Here is a 13,866-nt window from a genome sequence, read left to right as displayed (position 1 = left end):
GACTACAATTATGATAGACAAGACCACGAATAAGGTGCATTATCCAGCAATATTTAAAATCCCTCCCACCATGTTATGTCCTCCTAAAACAATGTATCTTTCGCCGTAGTGGATGTTCCAAAATAAAGCATTAAAACCAACTAGACTCCTCCTTACCCAATTCTCTCAACTGCACTTGACACATCTATATATAAACTCACATTTAAAAGACCCCCCCCCCCCCAAAAAAAAAAAAAAAAAAAACAACAAAACCAACCCCAAAGCCCACGTTTGTAACTTCTCCATTTTCCTCATTTTACTCTTTCATGATCACACACAACCTTCAACTCACAAATATACACCATTAGAGTCTTTCAAGTTTCACGTGGCAACTACAATGGAATTGAATTACTTTTCAAAAGTTTGAATTTTAAATTTTTGATTGAGAGTGGTTAATTTTTTTTAAAATTCAAATTCACTATAAAGAAGGGTTGCAAAGTGTCCACTTCGACGATCAACTACTAATTAACTGGTACATTTAAAACAAATTTAATTTATAAGAGGGCAACTTCTCCATTCAGATGGCGACATGCTTTCATAAAAAACATTTTTCTTTAAAAGTTATAGAACAGAATGGTTGGCTCTTCATGAGAGCCCTTTCTAAGGAAAAAGTGAGAAACTTCTCTTCCATGGTACAAGAAGTAGGTAGTTATGGCAGTACTCCTCATGTCACCATTGAAGAACTCCAAAAACTTTTTGGAAGCATCGGACAAGTAATATGTAAATACTTTTGGCTATATGTTTCAGATTATTTTTTTTCCATTAGTAGTACATTAACTTTTTCTTTACTTCACAATTTCATGTTGTTCTGTGGTATTAGTACTTGAAGCAAGAAGATAACATGTCTAGATACTTGGTATTTTTATGTTTATCATAGAAATATTGCCCTGACTTTTTATCATCACAATGAAGTTATTGACTTTTGTGACTAGCTGTTAGTCCATGCCTTTGAATGATGCTTAATTCCTTTTCCATTAATATGTAGGTGGCGATGATATAAGACCCGTGGCCATGGAGCATAAAGCTATACAGATGAAAAAGGATATAACATAGGGAATGTTGTTTTGTCATATGAAGATGCTTCTGCAGCACTCTGCTAGGGGCTTTTAACATAGTAAGAACCTGTAGTAGAATGATTTCTTTTATGCACTATATGTCTTAACTGCTAACCATGAATTTGTTCACCAGATTATGACTTCAGAGGTTAATTATAATATCAGTGTTGCAATGGCTGAGAAGTCTTCACTAAAGGCTCCTCTAGCATATGGTTTCTGGGTAATTCATATAGTGTTATCCTTTCTTCATTCTTCTTTTTGAATTTTTTTTCTTTCATATTCACATGACTTCCATTTTTTGCTACTGTCCACTTAAGAGTACGTAAATGTCTTTTATACTTGTGCCTTGGCATGCATGGGAGTAAGCAATTTCAAAGACCACTAATCACTCGATTTCCTCTTCTATTGGACATAGTAGTTTTTTTCTCCCTTTTTACAAGTTGAAGTTAATTATTAATAGTAATAGATTTGGAAACTTATGACAAAAAAATCAAATAGAGGTTTGGAAATTCTATTATTTTTTGTTTTAGATTTGACAGGCAAAATTTTTGTATGAAGTACTACCAAAAGTTTAAAAATCTGAAGACAAATTTAAATTGTATTTATCCGTATTCTCTTTTGTCCTCTTTTATTTAAGAGAAGAATTTTTCAGAAGATTGTTAATAAAATTAAGTCATATTATCATAACATCGTAACTTTTGAGCCATTAAGCAAATAAAAATGCATGTTAACTCATAAAAATCGAGATTAGTAGAAAACTTTCTTTATGCAGCAATGAACACACAACACATAGACAAATTTTTGTATGAATATTTTGAATTTGATATGATTAATTTTAAATTTTGAATGAAAATATAAAATCTTTGAATTAATTGTGGTCAATTTTTAATTTGAAATTTGAAGATGTAATATAAACCTAATAAGAGTTCTTTGTAACTGAGATTAAAAAAAAAAAAAAAAAAGATGAATTAGAAATGAAAGATAAAATTATTTGATTTTTCTCTAATTTAGCTTAAATTGATGTTGCCTTGCAATTATTCCTAATACATTTTTTACCTTTTCAGACTATTTACGGAGCAGAAAAAAGTTATTTCTCTGTTTATATAGACTTTAGGTCATTTATTTTTTACTTCTATGGACTCTAACAATTCTTCTTCTTTTTTTTTTTTTTTAGAACAACAACAGAAAAGGAATATTCATCCTTTTCAACTTACTGCAACTCTGAATATATCATGTTCACAGGTTATGCCTTATCATCATATGTGGAGCAAAGTTAAAAGTAGATAATTCTATGCTCAACAAATATACATCATGTGGTTGGGTGCCCAATTGAAGTAGCAATTTCACCTTCCAAAGTTTCATATACTGTAAAGGATACATGTAATATAATGATTTGAATTGTGTATTTCCTTCCAGTGAATGGGAGCTTTTGTCACTCAAAGATTTATTTCTTTAACGGGGTAATTTAAACCAATATGTAATGGAATGTAATAGGATTTGTGGTGCGATTATCACATGTTCCATAACATGATAACCCAAACATGTCTTTCCCTCTCTAATTAGGTAAAGAGAAATATTCATCCTTTTCAATTTACTGCAGCTCTGAATATATCATGTTCACATGTTTAATTAGGTAAAGAGAAAAAGATACAAAAATATTTTTTAGTAGATAATACTTAACTGAATTTGAATTGAAGAAGTATTTTGAACCGGCAAGAGAAAAGTTATACTATGAATAAGATCATGTAACTGAAATAAAAGATGGAAAAACAAAACAAATGCCAACAACAAAATAAAATTATAAATATAATAAAATTTCTCAAATAGAAAATATAAATAAATGCTTATTGCATATAATACTACACTAACAATTATTAAAAATATTGATAGATTTTATGATAAATTAATAAAAAAAATTCTCTATTTATACATTGAACAAATTTGGAATCACGATAATACATAACATTGTTTGGACCATAACCTAAATCATAATTACTATGATTAAATTATAAATTAAAAAATATGAAAATAATTAATGTTTAGTGATAAGAATGTATATAAAGTCATGTGTAATTTTTAGCACTACTGGTCTAATCCAATAGCTTGAGATTTTTATGATTTTCTAACATCACAATATGGAGAAGTAAATGAAGATGTTCCTCTTGCTGATGTTATTCATACAGTACCAGCAAACGGGTACAATAGAGCTATTAGACATTATTTCTTAGGCATTATTGATGCTAAATGTTGGCTTCTATATGGTCTTTCCAAAAATATTGGTTTTGGCGTTGTCTTACATGGGGATTGTTACGCTTACAATTATTCGAATGAAGATAATGATCACAGGAACAATTCATCAAGCAAATCATCATCTCTTTTATGCAAAGATCTTTAACTACCTCTATTAATACTTCAACAAAGGATGCATTGGAAGCTCAGGGATATTTTCAAGGCGAAATAGAAGTCTGTGAAGTTTAAGTTTCTCCAAAATTTAAAATTTCAATTTAAGATGATTGTTGTAACAATTTCACATATTAGTTACATACAAACATAGAAGAGATAACGTGAAAGTTGTGCACTCCCAATATCTTCTTCATATAGCTGTTTTGTGACTATAACTATTTTTACATGCATAAATTTTTCCTATCTTTGATATGTGAACTTCTGAATTTAAATTTCTTTGGACAATGATATAGTTGAGAGAAGCGCTTTGCACAATGCTATAAAGAAGATTTCACTGCAAGATGTCGGATCACAAATTAATTTGATTGGATAATATAATGTTTACAGTTGTAAGTGCATGATCGATGCTCATGTCTTTGTGCATTCTCCTTTATCAAATGATTTATGGTCACTTTGACATCAAATTTTGATGCTAAAAAGTACAATTGTAAGTGCATGATGCTCATGTCTTTGTGCATTCTCCTTTATCAAATGATTTATGGTCACTTTGACATCAAATTTTGATGCTAAAAAGTAATTCACCCATGTTAAAACTATTATGCTTCAAAATAAAGTTCTTTTGTTTCCCCAGGCCCCACCTATTTGTATGATTACACTGGTATATCGTTGTTGTATAAAGTTCTTTAGTCACATTTACATTACAATTAATTATGTTGTACCTAAATATTTATTGTTTAAGAAGAGTACACTTATGTTTTGTTAGCTATATTCAAAATGATCAGAAGTTAAAGATAAGATTGTTACAATTATCTCCCTCCGCTCTTTTTTTTTCTTCTTTTCTTTGAGACAATCCGCGCATCGCGCGGGTACATATACTAGTTAGTTTAAATAACACTTTTGAGCGGCAATTAAAGTTTGACCAAGTTTTTAAAAAGTGTCTCTAAGTGTATTTTCTCAAAAGTGCTTTTGAGGAAAAACTATTTTTTTTCTCTCAAAAGCTTGGCTAAACACCTTACTTTTGTAAAACGGAAAAGGGCCAAATATACCCTTGTACTATAAGAAAAGGTTCAAATATTCCCCCTCGTTATACTCTGGGTCCAAATATATCCCTGCCGTTATACTATTCGTTCAAATATACCTCTCCTTCGTTAAATTTGTCCAAGGTGGACATACAATCTTATTTGCTGCTGATATTTAATGAGGTGGACGCCACATGGCATGCCACCTCAGCACCCCTAACCCATTTTACCTCTCCTCTCTATTTGTTCTTCCACCAGTAAAATTTTCTTCCCTTCCACCATCATTACCGCCACCATGACCACCTCTTCAAATTCCAAGCAAAGGTGGAAGAACAAATAGAGAGGAGGGGTAAAATGGGTTAGGGGTGCTGAGGTGGCATGCCACGTGGCGTCCACCTCATTAAATATCAGCGCCACATAAGATTGTATTCCCACATTGGAAAAACTTAACGGAGGAAGGCTATATTTGGACCAATAGTATAACGGTATGGTATATTTGGACCCAAAGTATAACGAGGGGGAATATTTGAACCTTTTCTCATTGTACAGGGGTATATTTGGCCCTTTTGCGTTTTTAAAATAAGCACTTTTTTGAAAGAAAAAAAAAAGCATTTTTATCTCCCAAAAGCTTAACCAAACAGACTATAAATGTGGCTAATTAGACGTTGTTTGAGTTTCCACAAATAATAAAGTCATGATGAGGATAATTACACAGTACGTTGTTTGAAACTTTCCATATTTCTAAAGTTTGATGACTAAGTCGTGTGACTGATTAACTTTGTGGAGTCTTCAGTTCTAGTTGACTGATTAACTTTGTCTTCAGCACAGACAATGGATCTTTTACTGACTCATCAAGTTTTGAGTATTTTGTATGAAATCCTACATTCTTATAGTTAGTCATTTTGTTTGAAACTTTCCATTTCTAAAGTTTGATGATGACTAAGTCGTGTGACTAATTAACTTTGTGGAGTCTTCAGTTGACTAGTCTGAACAGACAATGGATCTTTTACTGACTCATCAAGTTTTGAGTATTTCGTAGGAAATCCTATATTCTTATAGTCAGTCATTCGACTATTTTTTTTTTCATACATAATTTCCTAAATACTTATGTGGTAAGTTTTGTATTTCTATGTCTAATTCAATTTGAAATAACAAGGCACATATAGCATTAACTTGCTTGACACTTATCTCCATACCCTATAAATAGTCTCCTATCTACCATCTTCTGATACAAGCAGATCCAAATCATCCAAATAATAAACAAAACGAAAACGCTAGAGAAAAGAAAACTATTCTTCTTAGCAGCTTTTTCAACCTACTCGAGGTAAGGAAGTAAAGCAACCAATAACCCTTTTTTTTTTTTAACCAAGAATGGAGTCAAAACTACAAGAATCCCTGATACTTAACAACATGAACAAGGCTATTTGGTACTTCATGATTCTAGCAGTGCTACTAAATACTACTGCTGTATTATACTTGAATTTGATTCCTGACAAGGCAAAGCTAGTACTAAGAGATGAAGCTGAAAATAAGCTCCTTCCGTTGCTGTCTGGAAGCATCGTTACCTTAACGATTAAATATCTGAATTTCTGCATTGCTAAGATGTTGCAGTTCAGCTACCTCGCGCCATTGCAAACTGCCCCTTCCACTATTATGTCACTGCTTTTCTGGGTTGCGTTAACTCGATCAGTCTCTTCACTGTATTCTTGAGTGATCAAGTCCCAATGTTAAGGATTGAGTGATCAAGTCCTAATGTTTCAAGTTAATACTCATGGAAATTTTAATTAGCGGTAATTTAGTTAATTTACGTATTTTTTTCTTGGAGTGAGTAATTTTTTAAGGGATGTGCAAATGGCTAAATGGACTCTTTTTTTGATCCAGAGGGAGTAATTAGCAGTGACCATCCGCGGAAAATTTAATGAATGAGCTCTGAAGAAAACCTCCTAGACCCACTGGCGGAGTTTGAGAAGTGCATGGGGTTCATATGAATTCTTGCTTCCAAAATGTATACTATAATTATTTTGATTATATAGCTCTTTCTTTGAATATGATTTTTTTCAACTCTTTTCATATGCAGACTTATAGTACCTTTTTTGTAGTTTTCAAATATGTAAATTTTATTATAAAATACTCGAAGAATTTATGTTTGAAATTAAGTCAAAGAAAGAGCCGTTTGACTACACCAATAGGTTAACCCTCGTATAAATTGGGACGGAGGGAGTGGATGTTTAAAACCCTTGACTTCTTCATGTATTTACTTTTTTATTTCTTAATCTCTTTAGTGAAAATTCTGATCAGGCCACTGCTTAAACCAACCTCTTCAAAAGAAAAAAAAAAAAAAACCAATCTCTTCGATCGTAATTAGGACATGTAAAATAGTCATTTCGTTGTGGTCCTACTGTGTAATTAATTGAGAAGAAAAATATATTTATTCGTGTACCGTGTACGTATTTGTCAAACTCCATTATTTAAGAAACTGCATAACAGTAAGTAATTCCATCACACAGAACAACACGAAAAATTCTTAAAGTATATTCACCAGAATGATGATGAGAATACTTTTATGGTTTTGGGTAATTATTTTAGTGAATGGACTATTGTACTGTTCAGCCTGCTTTGAAGAAGAGAGAATTGCTTTATTGCAGATCAAATCAAGCTTAATAAATCCTGACTCTTTTCCATCTTGGGTAGATGATAAGAAAAGTAATTGCTGCCAATGGGAAGCAGTAAAGTGTAGCAATACTACAATGCATGTAATTGAGCTTTCTATCAATGGGACATGGTCACCTAGACATCTATATTTCAACGTGTCGATGTTTCTGCCATTTAAAAATCTTATGGCTATTTACTTGCCTGAAAACCACTTGGAAGGTTGGTTTATCAATGAAGGTATGACTCTCTTCCTAGCTCCCAACAATTTTCATTTTGAAAAAATACATATGTATCGTTATATTATCGTACGTTTAGTCGTATGATTTAGGTAGTCGCGTAGTTTGTTTTTCGCTAATGCGTTACTACATTTGTTTTGTACATTTGCTAGTTTATTGTCTCTTTTTCTTTCCTTTCCTGTATCGGTTGCATTTCTTTTGAGCGGAGGATCTATCAGAAACAACCTCTCTATCGTAAAGGTAGAGGTAAGGTGTAGACATTCTACCCTCCCCAAACCCCCACTTGTGGAATTACGTTGGGTATGTTGTTATTGTACATATATTTCATTATATTTCAACTAACATTTACAGATTATTTTGCAGGTTTTGATAAGTTGTCCAAGTTAAGGAATTTGGAGGTTCTCGATTTAAGTTTTAATAAGTTCAATCGTGGTGTTCTCTCCTCTCTCAGTCAGCTTTCATCTCTCAAGTTTTTAAATCTCTCCAACAATCCTTTGGATAATTCGACTAATACACCTCGTATGTTACTTAAAAATTAAAATACAATCTATATAAGTTCATATTTTAATGTATAATTTGAACTATTATGCTTGATATTTAGCATAAGACTTCTCAAATCTGATTGTATTACAGGCTTGGAGAGACTCTTAGGTTTGAACAACTTGGAAATCCTTGATTTACGTGAGACACTCACAAATCAAAGCGACATCCTATCAATATTGAGTGAGCTTTTCTAGTTTCTTCATCACAAACATTCTAAATCTTTTTTTTTAAAGAATTTTATGCCATGTGAATTACTTCCTCTGGTCACTTTTAGTGCTTGTCCACTATACTAAAAATAAATTTTCACCTTTTACTTGTCCATTTTAGCATATCAAGAAAAAACAAAACATTTTCCCCTGTTTTACCCTTTAACATTTACTACTAATTTCCAACTCATTTTCCACGTCCATTGAGATTATAGTGCACCAATTAATTATATGAGTATTATGAAAAGATATGCATTTTATTTATTATTTTTTAAAAAGAGTGCAAAATTTATTGTGGACAAGTACAAACAACTATCGGTTTATTTAATCGGTTTGGTTCGGTTTTCATTTTTTTAATCGGTTTTCAAATGAAAGAACTTAAGATAATGTGATCGGTTTATTTAATCGGTTTGCTTGGTTTTTTTTTTTTTTTTTTTTTTTTTTTTTTTTTTTGTAGATCTCTTTTTTCGGACCACCACAGCTTTATTAATTTTCTACGTTTGTTTTTTGTCTGCCTACTTAAGCACTGGGAAATTTGAGCAATTTGGAGCAGATATTCCTTGATGGCACTTCACTTGATGGGAACTTTCTTCAAAGCATAGGATTTGTGACATCTCTCAAAGTTTTGTCCATGTCCTATTGTGGACTCAATGGCACTCTCTCCCAAATAGGTAACTGCTCAATCTCAAAGTATTAACTTATAATAACATGCGATGTTTTATCCTATGTGTTTGTTTAATTTTATAACATTTAAAAGTAGTTAAGTTCGTTATATAACTTTTTGGTTAATTGCTCATGTGCAGATTGGTGTGGTCTTGAAAATCTCCAAGAGCTCAGACTTCGTAGCAATCACTTTCATGGAAGTCTTCCCTCTTGTCTGGCAAACTTGACATCTCTTCGACTTATCGATATACATAACAATATCTTCACCGGAAATATTGCATTTTCTTCACTTTCTAAACTCACATCTCTTGAATCCCTCATCATTTCTAAGAATATATTTGAAATCCCGATTTCTTTTGAGGCCTTCTCTAATCATTCAAACCTTGTACGGATAAAGGCTGATGAAAATATCGGAGTTCATGACACTGAAAGTCATGCTTGGGTTCCAATGTTCCAACTGGAAGAATTTACCATGTCAAATTGTACTAATTTTCAAGTGTTGCCAAGGTTTCTTTACTACCAAAAAGAGTTGAGAAGCATTAATCTTTCGGAAAACCATTTTAGAGGAAGGTTACCAAAATGGCTATTGGAAAATAACACACAGCTTGAAGAATTTATGTTGAATGGTAATAATTTCACTGGATCCTTCAACCTGCCTTCACATGCCCAACCCAATATCAAGTCTGTCGATGTATCACGGAATCGATTAGGTGGTGAACTTCACACAAATATAAGCTCAGTGTTTCCGAATCTTGAAATTTTGAGAATGGGTGGAAATTGTCTCGAGGGCCATATATACCTTCTGGCACTTGGGATATGAAACAACTACAAGCCTTAGATTTGTCACACAACCAATTTTCAGGGGAACAACCAACAGAACCTGCCATCCCACCATTGTTAGCACGGTTGCATTTAGATTCCAACAAATTCATAGGCGAAATCCCAAAAACTCTTTTTTCCATTAGTTTGGTAGCGCTCGATATCAGCCGAAATAGTTTGTCTGGTATGATTCCACGGTGGATGGGTAAGATGTCAGGATTGTCAGTACTTTCCATGTCTCGGAATCAACTTCGAGGTCCTATTCCCATGGAGTTGTGCAATCTTAGCATTCTACAGTTCCTAGACTTGTCAGATAATCAATTCTCCGGATCGTTTCCATCTTGTTTTAATCATTTGGAGTCACTACAACACCTTCTTCTCAACATGAACCTCCTAGGTGGCAACCTTACCCATGCATTCCTAGACAACTCTCATTTGCTCACTTTGGATCTCAGTGATAACAAATTTATAGGAAGCATTCCACAGTGGATTGGCAATCTTTCTGCGTTGAACATTCTTCTTCTTAAAAGGAATCAATTTGAAGGTGAGATTCCAAACCACCTATGCCATCTTCAAAGATTAAGAATGACGGACTTATCTCACAATAAGCTTACTGGTTCAATTCCTCGATGCCTGATGGCATCATCCAACTTGCCACAACCTGGAAACCGGAGAGATCCTCCCGGCCATCAGGTTAGAATGACGGTAGAATTTACAACAAAGAGTTCTTCCCTAAATTATGCAGGTACACCTCTACTTCTCATGTATGGAATTGATCTTTCTTCAAATCAGTTAAATGGTGAAATTCCTGTTGAGCTTGGAAAGTTAAGTGAGTTACAAGTACTAAACCTTTCTCACAACAATCTAATGGGAGAAATTCCAAAAACATTCACCAATTTGCATGAAATTGAATGCATAGATCTCTCCTACAACAATTTGAGTGGAAGAATTCCTCATGAGTTACTAGAGCTTCATTCGTTGGCAGTCTTTAGTGTAGCACACAATAATTTGTCAGGTGCTATCCCAGAGCTTAAAGGCCAGTTCAGTACATTTGATGAAAACAGTTATGAGGGCAATCCTTTCCTTTGCGGGCCACCATTGCATATTAATTGTAGAGGTACTCAATTGGAACATCCCTTCCAGTCAAATAATGAAAATGAAGAAGGTGGGTTCACAGATATGGAGATATTCTACACAAGTTTTTCAGTGGCTTATCCCATTTCTTTCCTTGTGGTCATCATAACTCTCTGTGTAAATCATTATTGGCAAGATTGATGGTTTTGCTTTGTATAGAACCTTATATTCTCATGCTACTATTTTCTGGTTGATAGATTTAACTAGGGCAGCCCGGTGCATTAACGTCCCGCTATGCGCGGGATCCAGGGAAGGGCCGGACCACAAGGGTCTATTGCACACGGTCTTACCAGCATTTTTGCAAGAGGTTGTTTCCACGGCTCGAAACCGTGACCTCCTAGTCACATGGCAGCAACAACTTTACCAGTTACGCCAAAACTAGCCTCTTGCAAAAATGCAGGATAAGACTGCGTACATAGACCCTGCACGGTTGATAGATTTACTATCTGTAGAATGTAATATCTTGATTATTGTTGTTGCTCAATAGCAAAACTGTATTCATCTTTTCCATTTTGTATATGTAGTACACAAGAAACTACAAGAATAAAGAAACTGTGGAGTGTGTCTTCTATACTAATTTTAGGGTACTTGTGTATTCAGAGAATGAGAAGTTGGAAGACGTTAATAAAAACTCGTGTGTTTATTGCCTATCTGGCGTGAATCATTTGTGGAAGTTTTAATAGATTAGAGAAGGGTTAAAGACTAGTTTAGCGCAGGGGAAGAAGTATATGGATTTATAATAAGGGAACACGAAGGATATACAGAGTTGTTCAAAAAAAAATTTAATGTGAAGTGAGCTATTTTATTGTGTATAATTTTTTATTTTTTTTAGATTTTGTTACAGATATTTTATTAGATTGATTGACTCCATCATTGATAATTTGACTCTTATGAGTATCGAGAAGAAGAAAGGAAATTTCAGGATATGTTGCACTTGCCACTAAGGGAGTGGCCTGTCGAGTGGTGGAGTTAACCTTAAAAAATTCCATATTTAAGTAGCAATATGTTCTGAACCAATCTGTTCATAAAAACTATAAATCCCATTGAAGTTTAATAACTAGTCATTTTAATATTATAAAGATGCCAAATTAGAAAGAAGCATATATAAGCGAACCAGAACTTGATAAGTGATACTTATATCAGCTAAGAAACCGGTTCCTTGGAATTAATTTGGTACCCTCCAAGACAATTCTTAACTGGATGAATTAGACATCTCAGTGGCATGGGTATGATAAAATTTTGTTATATACATGTCATGAAAAGAATTTGTAAACTGACAGTACTGTAATATGATTTAACTTGTTATGACATGTTAATTAGCTAATATTTACTATGTTTATTGTAACTAACTTATAGATGCATAGAAAAATGTGGTGCGACATTCCTTCCAGTCAAAGGTACGGTTCACAATATAGATAAAATTTTTCAGTGGCTTATCCCCATTTCTTTCCTTTTGTGGTCATCAAACTCAAATCTCGGATATGGTAGGAAATAGATATTAGTTCCAAAACCAAGTCGATATTTCCAACTTTTTTTTCAGCAGAACGGATAGTTTAGGGTGCCGATGGACTCACCAAAATACTACTCAAGGGCCCAGGCATGTAGCAGATCTGATAATTCACTTTACCTATATAGACTATAGTATTGCATTATCATTTGGAAATAAGATGAATAACTTAAGTACCGCGCATGAGGCACGATCACATCAAGAACAAAATGTTGTTGTAAAAACTAATATTACTGATTAGATAACATGGTCTGACAAAAAACTGTGTAGTATTGAGGCTTCAACCTATTCCTCAAGCTCTGGTAAGAACAATATTTGTGAAACAAACCCAAAATTGAACAATATATTCCAAACCAACAGAACTAAGTGGTATTAATAAAGTTGCATTGATGAATTACAAAGAACTTAACTATATAGAAATTACTAAACATAACCCTAAAAGAGGAGATGAGAAGAGAATTAGAAATAGATGAGTAACAGACTTTTAATAACAATTACCTAACTCTCTTAGTTCTCCCTCAACTTCTTTATACTAATTATCAACTGCTCCCTTCACGTTTTCTTCCCCCGCTTTGGCACGAATCTGTTAACTTCTTGGAGGGTTGCCTCGCGCATTTGCTCATTTCTTATAATAGAATGGGATTCCTCGTTGGCCGAAATACTTGCCACATCATCCGCCAACTCATCTTCCACGTCATTTGCCACATTTATAGCAAATCAAATCGCGTATCCTTTAAACCACTTATAAATTTAATTATTACCTTTTTAAGGGGTAAACAGTACCAAAAAAGAACATTTAAAATGTGAATTGATCAGGACATTCACCATATCAATCAACAATCTCTGCCTTACGGACACATGCAGATTCAGAATTTGAATTCTATCACAATTTATTTGATTTAATGAATTTGAAATATTTTTATTTAGTTAATAGATCCATGCATAAATAAAGTTCGAGCCAAAACAGTAATTACACTCTACAACTTCAATAATAGGAATCACATTTGTTCTGAACTTAGGGAAGATAAACGCAAAACAAATAAAAGTGAAAAGAAAATTAAAATTTTAAAAAAGAAGTCCGACCTGCCGGATTCGAACCAGCGACCTAAAGATTGCTATGAACACACTACAGTCTTCCGCTCTACCAACTGAGCTAAGGTCGGCTTGCATCCCTTGATGACTATTCATTATTAGACAATTTCTCATTTGTTCATTTAGCAGAGAATCATTCGTTCTGTTTTAGAAAATAAGTACTCCCTCCGTTCTAATTTATGTGATATAGTTTAAATTGACACGGATTTAAGAAAGAAATGAAGGCTTTTGAAACTTGTGGTGTGAAACAAGCCATAAATATTTGTGTGGCTGTAAATTATTTCATCAAGGACAAAAGAGAGAAGTTTTAAGTTAACTTATTTCTAAATATAAAAAGGGAAAAGGGTCAAATATACCCTTCTACTTTATTTTATTAGTTAAATATACCCTCCGTTAGTGAAAGTTAATAAAAATACCCCTAGCATCTTCAAACTTCACACTTATATCCTATTTGGATGGAAATCCCCAAATTCTCGCAAATTAACCCAATTTCAAAAA

The 13,866-nt window shown here is 33.3% G+C and overlaps 1 non-coding gene and 1 pseudogene across 1 annotated transcript; one reads left to right on the top strand and one right to left on the bottom strand.

Moving 5' to 3' along the window:
* Nucleotides 1–7,031: 7,031 nt before the first annotated feature.
* LOC132066401 (cuscuta receptor 1-like) lies at nt 7,032–11,389 on the top strand (annotated as a pseudogene).
* Nucleotides 11,390–13,353: 1,964 nt separating this feature from the next.
* On the bottom strand, nt 13,354–13,439 carry TRNAY-GUA (transfer RNA tyrosine (anticodon GUA)). Its single transcript is given in 2 exon segments — nt 13,354–13,389; nt 13,403–13,439. It is a non-coding gene; the product is annotated as a tRNA-Tyr (tRNA).
* Nucleotides 13,440–13,866: the final 427 nt, after the last annotated feature.

This window comes from Lycium ferocissimum, chromosome 8, assembly GCF_029784015.1.
Source record: "Lycium ferocissimum isolate CSIRO_LF1 chromosome 8, AGI_CSIRO_Lferr_CH_V1, whole genome shotgun sequence".
NCBI classification, from domain to species: Eukaryota; Viridiplantae; Streptophyta; class Magnoliopsida; order Solanales; family Solanaceae; genus Lycium; species Lycium ferocissimum.
Note: the sequence above shows the minus strand (reverse complement) of the source record. Positions and strands in the feature narration are given on the sequence as shown.